The sequence below is a fragment of the Myotis myotis genome, unplaced genomic scaffold (genome assembly GCF_014108235.1).
Source record: "Myotis myotis isolate mMyoMyo1 unplaced genomic scaffold, mMyoMyo1.p scaffold_m19_p_1, whole genome shotgun sequence".
Lineage (NCBI taxonomy): Eukaryota > Metazoa > Chordata > Mammalia > Chiroptera > Vespertilionidae > Myotis > Myotis myotis.
In genome coordinates, this window is record NW_023416313.1 from 192151475 (window position 1) to 192167303 (window position 15829).

Genomic DNA, 15829 nt, shown 5'->3' on the forward strand with positions numbered 1-15829 from the left:
CAGCATACAGTATGTAGATGATTGCAGATGTTTTTGGCGTGTGTGTGTGTGTGTGTGTGTGTGTGTGTGTGTGTGTGTATACAAAAAAAATATTAGTTTATCTACTGAAGTTCTCCACAGCAAATAATTGTGGACACCACGTTTGTAAGATTTAATTCCATGTGAAAGCTGGGAGGGTGCAAAAAAAAAATCAGATGTAAAACTTTGGTCATTGTAAACATACATGATTGATGATATTAAGATAATTGAAATATAGCTATGCTTCTGACCTGGAAAGTCTCAGAATCTGTCTTTGCTTGTCTCAAGTATTTCCACTTCACTCTGGAATGGTCCAGCTTGGTTTATTTAGCCCTTTCCACCAACTCTGCAGTGCAATATAGATTATTAAAGTGTAATGAGGAAGCAGCATCATACAAAAATAAAGAGAAACTTTCTCCAGACTATTTTACCAGCAAAATCTTCCAGATTTCTCATTGAAATTCCTCATTATGATTTAAAAAAAAAAAGACTTGAAAATAATCAACAGAATTAGATTATCGAGCGAATTCATTTGAATGGATAATATTTAGGTTGTTTTTTTGTGGTTTTTGGTGGTTTTGTTTTTGTTTTTTTGCTTTCTGCCATTTTTTTTCATGTTTCTAACAAGTATGTGCAGATGAAACTTGGTTAAAGTATAAGTCAAAGTTTTATATGTATATTTATTTCTATAAAAATCCTTTCTGATTACAGGAACCCTCTTCTTCCTCTAAGAATGTTTAAAACACATATTAGCTTGTCTTTAGCTTTAGCCCATAAAAGACATTATGATTTCTTTTCATTACTAGTATTGCTAAAATTATTGCTATTTCAAAGTAATGCCTGCTTATGGAAACCTGTTAAACAACTCGAAGAAACATAAAGAAGTAAGAATCTTCCTCCTTCCACCCAAATCCCACTCTCCTGAGGATCCAAGTGTTACTGTTTGGCTGCTATGCTTTGGCATGCCCTAACCACTTCCGTTTTACAGGCTTAAAGAAGCAAAAGTGCAGATCATTAGCAAAATGTAGCATGGTTTGCAAAGTATCAGTCTACAAACATAATAAAATCAGTGGAAATATATCAGAAGTGATTCAAAATCTTTACTAATTCCTATTCTGAAGCAAGAAATCTTCTCCATAAATTAAGTCTAAAAACTCAATAAATTCAGTTTGACCCACAGGGAAAACTCAGCTTTTCTTCCCCTCCCTCTAATACATACAATTAATTTTAGATAATGAATTGCCATTGTAATATTCTCATTCATATAAAAAATAACTGAGAATCTGTTTTCAGTGTTAAACATGCGGGAGGGGGCATTAATTGGTTCTCCTCTACCTTGTAAACTTAACCTTTTCTGAGATGACTTGATTTAGTGATATTCTATAATTAAACTTTCTATCTTTTGCTTTTTAAAAATATACATATGTACATATACTTTCACTGATTTCAGAGAGGAAGGGAGAGGGGGAGAGAGAGACATAAAAGCATCAGTGGTGAGAGAGAATCATTGATTGGTTGCCTCCAGCAAGCCCCCCATTGGGGATCAAGCCCACAACCTGTGGATGTGCCCAAACTTGACAAAATGAGTATCCAGAATAATTTCTAACCCCCCCTCCTACTTTCAGCCTTTGGGACCCACTACACGCTATGCACGTCCATTTAATATGATTCTGCTCCTTCGGATTCGACTTCACTCCAGGAAAGGCCCTTCCTGGTCACCGGGACGAGACTTGGACTCAGCAGATTTTTACTGAGAGCAATATTGGCTGTTCGTGAGCTCACCTAAGCACTGTCTCCATTTTCTCATCCTTAAAATAACTGCACTGATTGACTTCACAAAGTTGTTGAGAGGCTTACATAAACTGGAAACCACCCTCCACTCTCTGCCTTCAATTGCATAGCACAGACTTTCAAGTCAGCCTGACTAGCTCTACCTTTTCCAGCTCTGGTATCTTGGGCTCATTGTATCCTCTCTGTGCCTCAATTACCTCACCTGCAAATTGGAAATAATAAAGTATTGCAAAATATGGTGGTTGTAAATGTTAATTGTGATAATATCTGGATCCAGCAATCCCACTTCTGGGAACATATACAAAGAAAAGATCTCAAAGAGATGTCTGCAATCCTATATTCATTGCAGCATTAGTCACAGTAGCCAAGATATGGAGACAACCACAGTGTCCATCGACAGATGAGTGAATACAGAAAATGTGGTGTGTATAAAGATGGGATATTATTGAGCCTTAAAAGGAAGGAAACCCTGCCATTTGTGACAACATGGATGAAGCTGGAGGGCATTATGCTAAGTGAAATAAGCCAGACACAGAAAGACAAAAGCTACATGATCACACTTATATCTAAAAAAAGTCGAACTCATAGAAACAGAGAGTATAAGACTGGTTACCAGAAGCTATGGGTTACAGGAAATGGAGAAATGTTGGTCAATGGGCACAAAGTAATAAAAATAAAGGAAAAAAGTGACAACATTTGAAAAGCACTTAATATATAGTATGAGTTCAGTAAATGTTGGCTATCTTAAGTGTTATATCACTTCAGTCTTGTATTTATTTTCATAATAAATACAAATCTAAAATATTCTTCCATCTCCAGGCTTCAAAGCATTCACCAGTATCCCTCTTGATCCCCTTCCATGGGCTTGCTCTTTTGAGACACCTTATTAATAATATTTTCACTGATTAGATAAATTTTTCAATGAGAAAGAAACCATTCCTGTAGCCTCTTGAAGCCAATCTCTTTCTTTAGAAGCACTTGATGATAAATCACATGGAACTTTCACTAAGTCCTTAGCACAGATTTTTTTCCATGTCATTAATAAAGGTACTTTGCACCAGCAATGACTATATGGAGAGAATTATTGAACTAAATATTAAATATCATCAGGGACATTTAAGTATCTGGCATTCTTAAGAGGATGTCTTTGCTCCACCTCTTCCTATATGTGACTAAGTTACTTACCTTTTTGGGCCTGTTTTCTCATTGATCTAAAAAGTCTAGATAATAATTCATACTTCATAAATCAGATGTAAAAATGAAATGGTTAAAAATGTTAAATGTTGATTCTGAGTAGAGTTTGATAAGTTAAGGATATTAGCTGTACAGCAACCTTTAAAAATAATAGCTAAAATGTGACAACAAAAGGAATAAAACTAATATTAATATATTTCTGATTAACTCAAAAGAGGGCAAAAACCAAAATAACAGAAGACCAAAAACCAGATGAGACCCATAAAAATTTTTTAATAGATTTAAGCCCAACTACATCAATAATAATATAAGTAACTAAACATTCCAATTAAAAAGAAGAGATCATCTGATTGGATAAAACAGTAAGATGGTATGCAGTCTGGTAAGAGACATGCTTTATAAAGATTTAGATAGATTGAAAGCTAGAGTAGACAAAGATATACATGCAAACAATAAGCATAAGAAAGGAAGTAAATGAGATATACTTCAAAATAAAAATAGTTTTATAATTATGCATGAATCAACTTATCAGAAAGACATACCATTCATAGATGTGTATGCATCTAATAACAGAACTTCAAGTATATGAAGCCAAAACTGAGAAAATTAAGGGGATAAACATTAAAATCCACAACTATAATTGGAGACTTAAAAATCTCTTTCAGGAATGGTTAAAATAAGTACATAAAAACAATAAAGATCTAGAACAGCCTTCCTGAACTAGAATTTTAAGCACTTAAAAAATAATTTGAGAAATCATTGATTTGAGAAATGTGTAAGAAATTTAAGCACCTAAAAATTATTTGAAAAAAATATTTTTTTCAATGTTCCCAAAGTTGGTACATAATTAGCACCATTCTAGATCCATAAAATAAATTCATTAGGCACTATTGCTTGATTATCTGCACAACCCTAGTTACAAAGAGTTAATAGAGAAGATATGAAAAATACTTTTAACTTGATTTCATTGGCAGTTACAATACTTTTACACCTAAAAAATGGATTTGAATGGTAGTTATAAGATTTTATACACTTTCAAAAACTCATCAACCTATACATTTAAAATGAGTGCATTTTATCATATGTAAATTATACCTTGATACATTTCAGTGAAAAAGAAAACCACTAGAAGATTCCACTACACATTTACTAGAATGTCTAAAATTAAAGAATATGACAATACGTAGTGCTGGTGAGGGTGTGGAACAACTAAAACTTTAATATATTGTTGATAGGAGTGCAGAGTGACACAACTGCTTTAGAAAACTTTTAGGAGTTTCTAATAAAACTAAGTATAGGCCTACCCTATGCCTTCCCATTATACTCCTAGGTACATAATCAAGTGAAATAGTTCCACATGCCCACAAAATAATATGTTCAAAATTTTTCATAGCTGTAATCATAATAGCCAAAAATCAGGGTAGAACCCAAATGTGAATGGATAAACAAATTGTGATATATTCATATTGTAGAATATTGCACAGTAACACACAAAAAATAAATTCTCAATGAATGATTCCCAAAAGCATCTTAGAAAGCAAAAAAAAACCACCGACAAACAAACAAAAAAAGCCAGATACAAAATCATTCCCTTCGTATATGTTTAAAGACAGGCAAAATTGTTCTGTGGTGATAGAAGCTAGAATAATGGTTGCCTCTGGGAAGGGGGGATTGACTGGGGAAGTGATAAGAATGAAGCCTTCTTGGATGGTGAAAATGTGCTTTTTTGATCTGGGTGATGGTTACATCAATGTGTACTCACTGAGCTTTAAGAATAAGATCTGTTTACTTTTCTGCATGTAAATTACATCTCAGTATTTTAAAAAGATTAAATAATATAATTAGGTTAAATCAGAGATCAACCTGACATGTGGATGATGTTTAATAAAGTATAGCTATTGTTGTTATTTTATCTTAAATACCTGTTAGTAACACCTGCTAAACATATGTAATTGTTCACGTTGAAAGATAAGCTAAAACAGAAAAAGGAAGGCATGTGTGATTTGAGAAGGGAATCTGTGAGTGCAAAACACTGGAAGAAATGCAAAATTTGTAGACCCTGTGTCCTATAAATCGGTAAATTTCATAAAACGTTTATAAGTTACATAGCCGTTGGAGTTTTGTCACTAGTGTCATTTGTTTTCCAAGTCTTCCATTTAGAAAGCAAAAATTATAGCAGAGTGCTTTTTTACAAACATTTTAAAGGCACTAGGAAAAAAGAGATTTATTTTAAGAAAATAAATGGGTTAAGATTTAGGTCGAAATCCCAAAATGATTTGTGTTTGTCCTTAATTTGCTCCAGGAAAAGGGCTGCTTTGAGAATCTCAGCATTCTCTTGGGACCCCCTTGCTCCCTGCCTCTTTGCAAGAATACAGGCTGGGTTAGCAATGGAGCGGTGAGACCTGCAGGGGCAAAAGAACAGGAAAGTGTGTGGGTGTTCTTGAAGGCACAATACCCAGGCCTTATAAACAGAACTTCATGGATGGAAGGGGCATAAAAAAACAGATTGTAAGAGTGGTCTGGCTCTTCACATGAGAAGAAAAAGAAGAGTGTGATTATTATGAAGAAAAAGTGCTTTAAAATGGGAAATACAAATAGGCAACATGCAGTGAAGAGGCACATGATACCTTCTAAATGGAGTACCTGGAAATTTCAGGGCTTAGGTTTTTTTTTTATTCTAGATGTCTTATTTTCTCCCCTGTACTCCACCAAAGAAAACTAGCCATACATTCATTTATCCTTTCATTCCATAAATATGTTTCGAACACTCTCATAGGCCAAGCATTGTTCTAAGACATGAACACACAATAATGAGACTCAAACAAAGCCTTCAGGGAACGTATTTCCAGATATGAGAAATGAACCAGGTATTCACAAGTGAGTTGTCATCCCCGGGTGTCTGAATAGAGTTGCTGATACAATCCTTGGTTGCCTCACCATGTAATAAAAAAAAAAATTGGAAGTAAGTGAAGGTCAAAACCTCTGTTCTTGGAGAAATAACAACACTGTGAATGTGGAATGGGATAGAAACTTTAACAGAGTGAAGCAGGGGTAGGGACCTCTTGAATTTGCAACCAGAGCCATCAAGTTCTTACACTAAGCCCCGGGGAAAGGGGAGGGGTGGTATAGCTAATGTAAAGGGGGGGGAGGTTCCAACAATTTCACTTAATATTTATAGATGCTAAATAATGAGATTATAAATATGCAATTGTGCAATCAATCTGTGTTCAATCAGTAGAACTAGTTCATACTTCTCCATATCATAAAGAGCTAATGAAGTAAAACTCTATTACCAAAGTAAAAATTTAATCACCTGATACATGAACTTGACATTGTAGATTCCCTGCATCAATTAAAAATTAAAAATTCAAAGGGTTCGTATTTTGCATTTCTTGTTCAGTGTTTATAAAAGCACTAGCTTTGTGATTCCTAATGGTTTCTCTAGATCTGTATAATCAATACTGTGGATAACCATTACCTTAAAAACAAGATCAGCGAAATATGATTTTAATATTAATACATTACATTTGCAATGCAGTGCTATTATCTTTGAAAGTGTTTTACATTCATTCTCACTTCCTGTATCTGCATTCCACTTAGCAGCATCACTATGCATCTGCATGTCCAAGCCAGAAACTGAAATAATTCTTGTCTACAGCCATACCACCCTGAACGTGCCCGATCTCGTCTGAGATAATTCTTGTCTCTTCATTTTCAAGTTCTACCCATCGTACTTCATAAAAACTTCTCCATCCCAACCCCTCTCGCTCTCCATCACCATAGTTTTGGCCTCACCCTGTCTTATGGGACTGCTGTGGAGGCCTCTTAACTCACCTCCCACCCTTCGCCACGCTCCCACCACTCGAACCTTCCATTTTGCCAGTGCTTCTTAACACAAATTTGAGAGAGCATCTATCTCACCGAAAAAAACTGAAATGACTCTTTATTGTCAACAGAGAATAAAAGCTAATGTTCTTATACGCCATCCGACAGCTTTACATCATTCACAGTACAGTTCCTATCCACTATCCCATTCTCCTTTCCCTTTCCCCAGCAGGATGTAGACCCACATAAAACCACTTGTCATTTCCCCATCATTACAACTCTATTCATTTGCACTCACTGTACCCTCTCCCTAGAAGATTCTCCCCCACAATTTTCTAGCATATGATATCTTTGAAGGCCCAAAAAAAGAAGTTATTTCAGGTAGCTGCCATGGACGATTCTATAGAGGACATACTAGAGGAGAAAAAAACTTTCCAGCATCATACCTACCTACACTATAGTAGATTAGGAACAGAAGTAGTTGGAACTATAAACATACAGTCGAAGATGGTTCTAGATTTAAAAATATGAACTTGGAGCAATTATATATATATAATCTGTAACAACCTTGATGTCTGTAAGACACCAGCCATGATTGGGTCATTATGGGCCATGAACCAGGTTGGATATAAAAAAGGTCAGTAATGTTGCATAATGAGGATGATGGAAGAAAAGAAGCAGGACCAGAACCATGGTATCTCCCCTACCCCTTCCTGGCTACAGGCTCACTAGTGCTTTTGTGAGGAAGGAGAAGCAACAGAATGATCTAAAGGATAAATCCTGGCCCAATTTTGCTTCTCTTCCTTCTTATTTTCCACTCTTGGCAGATATCACTCATTAATCCCATAATTTTTCTCATCTCAGCACACATCTCTATGAGTTGGTGCACGCTCATAAACATGTACGCACATGCACATGCACACGCACACACATGCACACTCATCTGCTACTTGTTCCTGAGGTTCCCCAAGAGCACTACTCCCTAGTGTCTCATATATTCCCCTCCAAGTAAGCATAATAGAAAAGGAAGAGTGAGTGTGCATCCCAAGGGCCTAAGGACATAGCCCTGACTGTATAATGCAGGAAATTTATTGAAAGCCTCATATTTAAAAACTTCATGTGAATTTACTCCTTAATGCATCCATTTTACTTTGTAATAAAAACTAGTGTTTTAAAAGGCTTACTATAGGAGAAAATTGACTTTGACTAGTGTGGCTCTGAGTGCCCTTGGTCCTTAGCCAGGTGTCTCCATCCCTGTTGGAGATGCACAGTCTGTCCGATTCTGAAAGCCATATGCATTCTCAGACAAGCAGTCACTTTGAGGAGGCTGCTTTTGCTTATGAACCAGGAATAATCTAGAGTCTTAAAGACAAATTCAAATAAAGAGCTATGTACTGCTTTGCCACCATTCTAGGAACCTAGAGTGGTAGCAAAGAAAACACACACACACACACACACACACACACACACACACACTCACACACACACAGGAATGACTCCTTTTTGAAAAAGCAAGAAGGAAGAAATAGGGTTTTAAGCAGTGCTGTTCTCTGAATAGTCTCCCTCAGGCCTTATCCTGCTAATTTCTCATCCTTTGACACTCAGTTCCAGAACCACTTCCAGCAAAAAGCTTTTCTAACCTTCCCTCTGTTAAGATGTTTGACATAGCATCATGTACATACTTCTATCATTATTTCTCCACAATAAAATACATTTATTTCTTTATCTCCTTCACTAGACTCTAAGTTCCTTGAGGAAAGAGGCTTTTAGAAACATTCTATCTATAACACTTAGCACAATGCCTGGCATGTAAGTGTAAAAGAATGAATAATTAGTTCCCATCTCGTTACCACTGTCCACCATGAGCACGATACATTATAAAATATTTTTGTGTGCCAACAGTATTTTAAAGAGCATAATGATTCACCAGTGTTTCTATTTTTCTAATCAAAGAGATCTTCTGGGCATGCCATAAATATAGTAAGTGGAAAGTATTTTTAAGTATTAAAGTTACCTGTTAACTTAGATCAATAGTGTTTTGGTTTGCTCATATGGGCTCAGACAAGTTTTAGCTAAAGGTATAATGCCCCAATATTTAAAATGTATGTGTCATTTCAAAGTCATTCACAGGACTATTGCATAACAATTCTATGCTTTTACTGTAAAATCATGGAATCCTGAGACAAAAGGAATATAAAGCATATTTGAGATAATCTAGTTCAACCTCCCACCTGAAAAATACGCCTTCTTTTAAATGTCCCTGATAAGTGATCACAGTCTCTGCTTGAACCCTCCCAGCAGAGAATGCTCAACTTCATGCTACATTCTTTTTTTTTTTTTTTTGTGTATTATTGATTTCAGAGAGGAAGGGAGAGGGAGAGAGAGATAGAAACATCAATGATGAAAGAGAATCAAGAGCCCACAACCCAGGCATATGCCCTGCCTGGGAATTGAAAAGTGACCTCTTGGTTCATAGGTCAGCACTCAACTACTGAGCCATACGGGGTGGGGCATCTACATTCCTTTTTGAGCAACTCGAACTCTTGACCCCACAGACTTTTCTTACCATATGAAGAAATAGCAACATACATATGCAGGGTAGAGTAGGGAAGGGGGAGGCTGGCCCAGATTACCCAGCCAGGCAATGGGGAAGGGAGCCCAGTGCCTGAATCCAGTTACACATTTCAGCCAGGACAGCCATTTTACTTTGTAGTAAAAAATAGTGTTTTAAAATGCTTACTATTGTTGTGGCAGAAGGCATGGGAGAACGATCAGCCAGTGCTCAGAGGGAGGAAAGTTTAACCTTTATCGCGCAGATCTGCTAGTCCAGGGGAATTCCGGATCCAAAGCCTGAACTGAACTCTTGGGGAGGCTCTGACCTATATATCTCCTCCTGTGGGCAGGCCCTGAGGGTCCCCGAAGCTCCGCCCAAGTCAGTCTTGGCAGGGCATTGGGGGCATGCTCCACAGCTCTGCCCAAGTCAGCTATGGTGGGGTCCTGGGGTTAGGCTCTGGAGCTCTGCCCAAGTCAGTCAGAGTGGGGAATTAAGACTACAGTTTTAACCAGGTACTGAACTAGGTTGCAAGCCCTCCCCCGCTCCCCGCTCCCCCAGTTTCCTTTTCACCATAGGAGAAAATTGACTTTGACAAGTATGGCTTCAAGTGCCCTTGGTCCTGTCCTTAGCCAGGTGTCTCCATCCCTGTTGGAGATTCACAGTCTGTCCGATTCTGAAAGCCATATGCATTCTCACTTTGAGGAGACTGCTTTTGTTTATGAACCAGGAATAATCTAGAGTCTTAAAGACAAATTCAAATAAAGGGCTATGTACTGCTTTGCCACCATTCTAGGAACCCAAATCCACTGTTAAGCCCCATTTCACTGGAGCCTCTTTCATCTTAAGTAATTGCTCAGATTTCAAAAGGCTAGAATTGAATTGAAAAGACTGATGTCTTGCTTTCTACAAACTAATGACAGATTCATTGGCCATACATTTCTACTATTAATAGAAAATGTATTGTAATGGTCACACCTCAATCAGCATCCCCTTTTTTGAGGGCAGAGCTGCCAGGTGAGCCACCAGGTGCTAAGAAGGAGGAACTGTTAATGGCAATTGTGTCAAACTAATCTCGGAGCAAACTACTGCATTTTATTATGTAAATTCTCAGGATAATTGAATGCCTTATCAAGGACATTCATCCAATTAATTTTTAAATGTTAACAAAATTAATTTATCATCAGATAGTTTTAATCATAACTGCCTAGAATTGTTTTTTATTTTTTAAGTTAGCACTCTAGAGTATTTTTAAAAGTTCAAAGTGGTTTGACATTTGAAAATTTTTTGCTGCTATTCTTATACAAATGGAAGCAAGAATTTACATTGCAATTCATTTAATATTGATCACATGAGTTATACATAAAAGAGTCAAGTCCTACTTCTAAAATCTTTGAGTAGTCATTGATTCACAAACTATTCTGTGACTAGTCTTATAAAATGTGTTATAATCCCAATATGGTATTAAGATCTTTTTATGTAATCAAAGAAAAAAAATGGAAATCATCAAATGATGAAATTCTAACACTGATTTGACCCTCTGCTTGGGATTATAGAGACTACTGGAGACACAACACCTACCTCAGGGGACAGTCTATAGAGGGAGAAAGAAACATTAATGCATTCAGTACAATATGAATAAGGACATATAAGAAAATCATCATTGATGAAAGGATAGGAAGGACCCCAAATTCTTAGCTGACTATTTTGTTTTGTTGTTGTTGTTAATCCTCACCCAAGGATATTTTTCCATTGATTTTTAGAGAGAGTGGAAGAGAGAGGGAGAGACAGAAAGAGAAACATCGATGTGAGAGAGATACACTGGTTGATTGCTTCCCACACACGCCCTGACCCAGGCCAGGAATCGAACCTGCAACAGAGGTACAAGCCCTTGACTGGAATTGAACCCAGAACCCTTCAGTCCGAGAACCAAGATTTTATCCACTGAGCCAAACTGGCTAGGGCTTAACTGACTATTTTAAAAGGACCCTTAGAAGACTGTGATTTAAATAAACATTCTTGAAAATACACCTGTGTTACCAGCTAGGCCTTGAACTCCAACATCTGGTCCCTCATCCTGATCAACCTAGTGGGATCTCAATGGAAGACTCCTTTCCATGTCTAGTTTATGCTGTGGCTGGAAACAAACAGGATCATGAAAATGAGCTGTCACAACTACTCAGATTAACCAAATGATAGTGCAGTCTCTGCCACGTATTCAATAGGCCACAGGATCCTAAAGATAATTTTAAAAGGTATATAAAATGTTTATCACAGTGCCTGGCTGCCTGTTACTAGGGGCTGAATAAATGTTCACTTCTTTCACTATTACCTATTTCCTCTCTTTGTCTTAATGATCTCCATTCCCCAATCAAAATATAGAGTACATTTTTATACTGGAATATGGTAAAAGAAAAACCAGTTAATTCCCTGATGTTGCTCTCCAAACCACTGCATTTGTGAATCTCAATGTTCGTTGTGCAGAGAAGACTTTACAAGTAATCCCTTATATTTGAGGGGAAACCCTGAGCTAAATTATTCTCCACTTAGATAAAGTTAATGTGAGTCCTTTGGAAAATCTCCTGAGAGAGGAAGAAACATTTCGGCCCACATTCAGGCCTGACTCAGCCCATTGCTTGATTTCATTCAGCCTGGGGGTGAGAAAGCTCTGGGAAGCCCTCACAGAATACCCAGAGAACAGCTCCGACCCCTGACCCCCAGGGGATCATAACAATTGTAAAGATGTGAAGTACAGTCCTAACTGGTTTGGCTCAGTGGATAGAGCATTGGCCTGCGGACTGAAAGGTCCCAGGTTCGATTCCGGTCAAGGGTATGTACCTTGGTTGCGGGCACATCCCCAGTAGGAGGTGTGCAGGAGGCAGCTGATCCATGTTTCTCTCATTGATATTTCTGACTCTCTATCCCTCTCTCTTCTTCTCTGTAAAATATCAATAAAATATATATTTTTTTTAAAAAAAGATGTGAAGTACAATTTCACACAGATGTAAAGCCAAGACCCCTGGTCTCAACTCACTGTAGATTCTAGAATTTAGGAAAACTTTGTTATCTACTTCTCTTTTCCTCTTCTTCTTCTTCTTCTCCTTCTTTTACAAATCCATTTATACATATACTAGAGCAGTGGCCAGCAAACTGCAGCTCGTGAGCCACATGCAGCTCTTTGGCCCCTCAATTGTGACTCTTCCTAAGCCTTAGAAGTACCCTAATTAAGTTAATAACAATGTACCTAGCTATATAGTTTAAGTTTAAAAAATTTGGCTCTCAAAAGAAATTATAATTGTTGTACTGTTGATATTTGGCTCTGTTGACTAATGAGTTTGCCGACCACTGTTAACTAGAGGCCCCGTGCATGGATACATGCACCCGTGGGGTCTCTCGGTCTGGCCTGCAGACATCAGGCCGAAACTGGCTCTCTGACATCCCCCAAGGGGTCCTGGATTGCAAGAGGGAGGTTCTTAGGTGACCCACCCTGGAATCGGGCTCCCTCTTCTCTTCTCCCAATACTATGAAACTTTCTCTCTGCATCTGTCTGGCTTCTTTCATCTCACTTTACCCTAAGTTTGGCAGTAACTGATGACTTGCGGACATTTAGCTGCAAAATGCAATTATTTAGCAAACAGGTTTTACTTAGCCTGGAATCTAATCAGCCTAAGGCAGGACCCTGCTCAATGTCAGGCTCCCACCCAGGTCCTTCCGCCCAGACAGAATCATGTGGCAGCGGGAACCTCCTTCTTCCCACCTGAGCTGCTCCTTCGCCTCCTTCCCTCCCTGGAGGTTGCCCGCTGGTGCTACTGTCCACCTGGAAGGAGGAAAGCTACGGCTGGTTTCCCAGCTGAGAGTGGTAGTGGGAAATTCACTGCCTTCACTGGAAATCGATATTAAGTGGATGGGCGGGGGTGGGCCCCAGACGATGGGGCCTCAGCCAGTAGGTCCTGCATGTCTCATCATTTAGCTAATCTAGTCCAAAAGTTTCTGTAAGGGCTAGACCCACAACCTCTGCAATGGGCTAGAGACCCAGGGGGGAGCCAGACCTGAAGTGGGGAGTCAGTGGACTAGAGGGGTCCCAGCTTGTGAGAGGGTGGTTCTCGGGTGATGCTCCCCGGAATTGGGCTCCCTCCTCTCTGGTTCCAGGTGCGTCACCCAAGAACCGCAGCTGCCAAGTCACTGCAACTCAGCAGCTCCTGCATTGAGCGTCTGCGCCCTGGTGGTCAGTGCACATCATAGCTACCAGTCAGCTGGCTGGACGGTCAGCCGGTCACTTAGGCTTTTATATATGTAATTTATTTTGCTTCCTCAAAAGGCCTCCCTCCCTCTGGGTACTTTTCCTTAGCTCTCTTTCCCCCTTTTTCATGTATTCTTTTTTTTTTTTAATTTTTAAATATATTTTATTGATCTTCCACAGAGAGGAAAGGAGAGGGATAGAGAGTTAGAAACATCAATGAGAGAGGAACATCGATCAGCTGCCTCCTGCACACTCCCCACTGGGGATGTGCCCGCAACTAAGGTACATGCCCTTGACCGGAATCGAACCTGGGACCCCTGAGTCTGCAGGCCAATGCTCTATCTGCTGAGCCAAACCGGTCAGGGCTCATGTATTCTTTTAATTCCCCTTTTCTTTCTATTTGTGTCCATTCCTGGGGTGAAGCTTTCTCCCTCCCTCCGCATTTCCTCCCCATTGCCCCCTCTCTTCTCCACCTTCACCTCTCTCCTTTTGTGTCTCTTCTCCTGTCTCTCCAGCTAAGTATCCTCCTAAAACTCCCTTCTGTCTCTGTAAGACAGTTTTATTTTTCCTTATGGTGCAGGCAGTGTGGTGCAATAGAGAAAGCATGAGACTTGAGAGTCTGGGTTCTTGTGATCCACCTATGTACCAACTTCCCCTTTTATGAACTGAAAGCTATGTTTCACAAGATATTATACAATAGATCATATCAATCCAATTCAATATCCAAAAGACATTTTCACACGAATGATCGCAGTGGAAATACAATCATTAAACGTTAAGTAGTACAGGTAACAGTTGACCTTGATGTCCGCTACCTGCAGAATGAAAGAGCTTTTGTTATTGACCAATTGATAAAGGTTCCTTTTAAGAACCAGTGTTCTTGGGAATTATTATAATGGTTAAATACTAGTAAGTACCAAGCACAGAGCAGATCGCTACACTTAAAAAAGAAAAAAAGGAAACTCCAATAGCCTTGAGGGACAACCACCAATAGTTTCCACTCCTGACACACGTTTACCTTCAAGACAAGATACTTCTGCAACAGTACATCACTTCTCTTTAAAAGTATTTTTAATTCCTCAACATTATTCATACAAACGGAATCAATTCTAACTTCTAAGACTTCTGGTATGTAAACATCCAAAGTATAAACAGGAACTGCTGGGCTTTTAAAAGATTATACAATTTCTGGGAAATACTACTAGGTGTTTGTTCTTTCCCCCACTTCTGGGAAATAAAATAGAAGCACGTCTCTAATGCCATGGATCCAATTTAAAAAATAACTCACACAAATTCAGTTCTGATAATGTAAACATACTGGGTTGCAATTTACTCTTGTATTATTAATAACAAAAGGTTGCTAAACAGATTAATAGTATGCTAAGTAGCAGCAACTCCAAAGTTTCTATATATAAATGCGCTTAGAGGCCACAGTCTGGTTGGAATAGAAGCCAGTGGATTTACTTTGAAACTGACTTTGTATAGGAAGCCCTCTGTCTTTATTTTGATGATGTGTTCATACATAAATCAGAGTAGTATAGATTTTTAAAAATTACATAAAATTGGGGAAAAAAACATTAATTGTCCATATCAAGTGTTATTTATTTGTTTACTTATTTATATATTTACTTATTTACTGTGGCTCTAGATGGCTGATAGGGATTACAGGGAGAATTAACATCTTCCCCACCCCAAGCATCTCCTGATAATAACAGTTAGTGGATGTTGTAACAGCTGGTTCCAAAAATTTTAGCAATGACTAAACTGTACACAGAGATGTATTGTGAATAGAGACATCACTTCTCTGGACACTAAAAGTTCTCAAAGACCCATCATTTAGCTCTTCCCACAGAGTTGAGACTAGCAACTGGCCATTGGAAGAGCTGAGACTGGGATCGATACATGTCTCCAAGTCCATACACATTCTCCCACTTCACAATAGCCAGTTTGGAAGAAGCTTGGCTCAGAAACACTTTGAGGGCCAAAAATTCCATTACAGTATATTCTTGAAGCTAACAAAATAGCATTTATAGAATGTAGACTTTTTCCTCAATTTAGACTGTTCTTCCTCATAGTATGACTATATTGTTATTTTGCTGCATTTATTTTTATATCCTGGTTATGTATTTAAGTGTCACCTACTCTACCACATACCTGTGTGTATGCAAACACACACATATAATAAACACTTAACAAATATTTGTTAAATA

At 38.3% G+C, this 15829-nt stretch overlaps 1 protein-coding gene across 1 annotated transcript in view; it reads right to left on the reverse strand.

The window, feature by feature from the left end:
• Window positions 1-15829, reverse strand: part of RTN1 (reticulon 1) — a 184885-nt gene that overhangs the window by 157129 nt on the left and 11927 nt on the right. The gene's annotated exons all lie outside the window — the stretch shown is intronic.